This window comes from Rousettus aegyptiacus, unplaced genomic scaffold (genome assembly GCF_014176215.1).
Source record: "Rousettus aegyptiacus isolate mRouAeg1 unplaced genomic scaffold, mRouAeg1.p scaffold_m13_p_1, whole genome shotgun sequence".
In the NCBI taxonomy this organism is placed as follows: Eukaryota; Metazoa; Chordata; class Mammalia; order Chiroptera; family Pteropodidae; genus Rousettus; species Rousettus aegyptiacus.
The window spans coordinates 132,411,230-132,415,398 of NW_023416284.1; the positions used below are offsets into that span (position 1 = coordinate 132,411,230).

General features: G+C 34.8%; 1 pseudogene; it reads right to left on the bottom strand.

Annotated features, from left to right (window-relative positions):
- Window positions 1-3,627: 3,627 nt before the first annotated feature.
- Window positions 3,628-3,746, bottom strand: LOC118605084 (annotated as a pseudogene).
- Between the last annotated feature and the right edge of the window lie 423 nt (window positions 3,747-4,169).

The window sequence follows — 4,169 nt, forward strand, 5'->3', positions numbered from 1 at the left end:
GTGTGCGATACTGGCCTAGCTTATCTTTTACATATTACATGCATTATTTTCTCCTTTCCTAGCCCTGGTTTAAATGCTTAACCACTTGGTTTACTCCCCCAAATCATAACTCATATCCTTTTTACTTCCATGTTGACCAAGTACATAGGCCTTAGTTCCAACTCAGAAGTTTCATCCTGTGACTCTATCTAATGGCAGTGTCCCCTATGATGGACTGTAGGACCACATTGAGGCATTGCTTCTTGTAAACTAATGTCTCAGATGATGAGATTCAGCCTGCTCTCCCATGCAACTGAGTATTACCTGCATAGGAGCATATATCTGTGTGCTCTTCCTAACTCCTGGTATTTCATCATCTCACCTTGACATCTCATCTTGCGATTCGTGGGCTGAAGTTTTCTGGACTTCAAACAAGTCCAGAGATATTCTCTCTTGACCACTAGGATTTGACTCTCAACTCTACCTATACATGCAGACTTTCTGGTTGACCAGTCCAGTAAGCCCTTTTTAAGCAAATATGTGGGTCTTGTTCTTTGTCCAACTACTTCCCCTTTTCTGCTTGCTTGACAATCAATTATCACATCACATGAAATTCTAAGATAGATACTTTTGAGCTTCAAAATGTTCATCGCCCTCTCCACTTACAGTTGGATCTTTTATCAGCAAACAAAAATCCTTGGCTCAGCTGGCTTAAATAAGAACCATTTACCATTTCACAGAATATGAGTCTGGAGGTAGGATAGTTCCAGATTTGTTTAATTTGGCAGTTCCATGATGTCATCAAGAAACCACGTACTTTCCATCTTTCTGTTCTCTTCTCTCTATAGCATGTGGGCTTGCCCTCATGGTTGGTCCTTTTTATGAGTACGAGTTAGCTGTTTCAATTTCAGGTATCATAGTGACATCAAAGGCAGAAAGATAGGAATATTAATTCCACTACATATATTTTCATACAAGAGGTAAAGCATCCTCAGCAGGTATCCCTCAGAAGGTATTTGTTATTGACTCACTGGTTAGAATTGCTTCTTATGCCCATGCCTAAAGCAGATATTGGCAATGGGAATGTTACAGTGATTATCTTTGATCAGTCATAATTCAGTCAGTATGTCTAGGGAAGAAACGAGTCCTGCCAAAAGCACACGGAGACCCAACAAAGAACAAAATATCTGTTATCAAGAAGGAAGGGGTGTCATGCTTGTAGAGTAGGCAGCCAGGTCAGTCATATTTGTCACCCTGTATATGCTGTGCAATAGAAATGAAAGCTCTGCTCACTCACTGTCTGATCGCACAGGTACAGTTCACTTTTGCTCATGTGGCTGTCATTTGTTACCACTCTACACTGCATTAGTAATCTTTCTTACTGGTCCTATCTCAGAGCCTGTGGGGTAAGGCACAGAATGTCATTCTTGATGGGAGAAGCAAGTCTACTTTCTTATAATAATTGTATCATTAAACACAGCAAAGGGATTTTTCCATTTCTTAAAGTATTTCATTTCCATAAATAAAAAAGGAAGTTTAAAAGGAGGCTAAAGAAATGTTACATGTTACTCTTGTGAGTGAAGCAGGGAAGGAGGAAAAATGTGAGAAAATAATTAATAAATAACTCAATATTTTGGTTTTATCTCCACCTCCTAGTATCATGCTTGAGACCTATGAGTGCTCAACAAAGGCTTGTGGCAGAAAAAAAGTAATGAGGAAAGGAAAGGTGTTTCAGCAGAAAGTCACAGCAGGCCCTCTCATTTTTCAAATCAGGAGTATTAATTAAATTAACAAACCCAGATTTGACTGAGTTCTAAGAACTAATGTTATTCAAACTCACAAATAGTTTTATAAATAGAGTTTGTCGATTTTAAGCAGGATTATATTTCTTCTGACCAATTTGGCATCTGTGTTCAATCCCTAGCCATTGTCTTCCCTTTAGAGAGGAACCTAGGAATCAGAAGACTTTGAGATAAGCATGAAATCACATAATTTGCTGCATGGCACTATAGAAAGTATGAACTATCTTATCTTCATGTCATAGGCAAATGTAAGTAGGAACATCTCAGAACAGGGAGTAACACTAACTTCAGAGTAAGAGAGTAATGAAGAAGGAGTGGAATTGGGGTATTTTGTAACCTGGCTGTATATTCAAAGCCAAAGCTTCATATACTGTTGCACGATTTCTTCTTCTTCTTTTTTTTTTTTTTTACAATGAATGCTGTATTATTTGTTTAATTTACTTACAGTTTTAAAACAAGGATTTACTACCTTTAATGTATACAGCCGAACCTTGAACAATGGGGGTTTGAACTACATGGGTTCCCTTATACACAGCTTTTTTCCCAGTAAATACTATAGATATATTTTCTCTTCCTTAATAACATTTTCTTTTCTTTAGCTTACCTTATTGTAATAATATAGTATATAATACATATAACATAAAAAATATGTGTTAATCAACTCTTTGTTATCAGCAGGAATTCCAGTCTCTGCTAAGATTTGGGGGAGTCAAAACTTATTTATGGATTTTTGACTGTGGTGGGAGTTGGCTCCCGTAACTGCTGCATTGTTCAAGGATCACTTGTACATATATGTAAATGTAACATATTTGTTTCTAAATGTTTTATAAAAATCTTTAAACATACAGAAAATTGAAAAACTGGTGCAACAAATACCTGTATATGCTCCATTTAGGTTAATCAATAGTTAAATTAACATTTTGGAAAATATATATGCATAATCACACACACATACATAGGCTGTATATATGTATGCTACAAAACTATGATACTCCTGTGTATTTCAGTATGCATCTCCTAAGAATAAGGACATTCTTCTACATAACCAAAATACCATTATCATAGTTAGCAAAATTAACAATCATTCTCTAATGTCATCTAATATCCAAATCTTATCCAAATCTTCCATTTGGCCTATATTTTGGCATATTTTTATAGCATTTTTTTCCTGAGCTTCTATACTTTACATATTGCTTTGATTACTATGTCTCTTCGGTCTCTTTAATTTCTCTTTCCCCAGCTATCTTTTTATTTATTTTTCATAATATTGTCTTTTGAAGAGTCTAAGCCAGTGGTTTTGTAGAATGTCTCATGTTTGAGCTTTGCCTGATTATTTCCTCATTGTATTTTGTTTCTTCATCTCCTATGTATCTTGTTAACCAGAATTTGAGTCTAAAGGCTTAATTAGATTCAGATTAAACATTATTGTGTATACATTATATTGCCTTACTTTATGAGCTGCATAATTTCAATCTGTCCTACTATTAGTTATGCTAAGCTTCAACATTTGATTAAAGTATGCTTTTCAAATTTTTATATTGTAAAAATCTAGTTTTAAAAATTATTCAACAGAAAATTTTCATTGAAAATCTCGAGTACCTATTTTGTTTTATTATTTCACTTGCTTAAAAAAAAATTAATCCCTTTCACTCCATAACAAAGCTTTTTTTAAAAAATATATTTATAGCAAGAGCATTTGAAGTTTTCTGTGAACATGCTATATATATATAGTTGTTGTTGTTGTTGTTTGTTTTCTTTGTGTTTGTTTTAGGCAAGGCAACCCTTGGTTGACCTCACAGGTTGCAAGGACCTGGTCAGCTTACAATCCTTTATTTTTTTATTTTTATATCTACAGCACCTGGTCTTTCTAGGTGGTCTCCCATCAAAGTACTAACCAGCCCAAACCCTGCTTAGCTTCCAAAATCAGAAGGGATCAGGCTCGTTCAGGGTAGCATGGCCATAGACTGAACATGCTATTTTTAAAGGGGATTAAAACGTTATTTATATTTTTATTTTCTAACATATTAGTGTAGTAATTTTATCTTTTAAAATAGCTCTCTTACATTCTTGAGATTAATTTTCTTGTTTTGGAGAAAGCATTAGTAGCTCTCATAATTTTTCATTGATTTGTGGTTGTAATTTTCCTAACAAGGTGTCCTGGGTAAAGTAGGTGGTTGGTGCACTGCTCAGCCATCTCAGTGTGCATCTCATTCCAGCAGGAGGCTGCATCCAACAGTTACCACACCAATTGCTCAAACTGCTGAAATATAAATTATAAGGGAAAAAATTAAAAAGTGAGTCAGTATTTTGGTTGGGAAAATACCTATGATTTAGATTCTAAGGGAAATTAGTTTTAACTAAGAGAAAAATAGAAGTCTAAATTTCTGT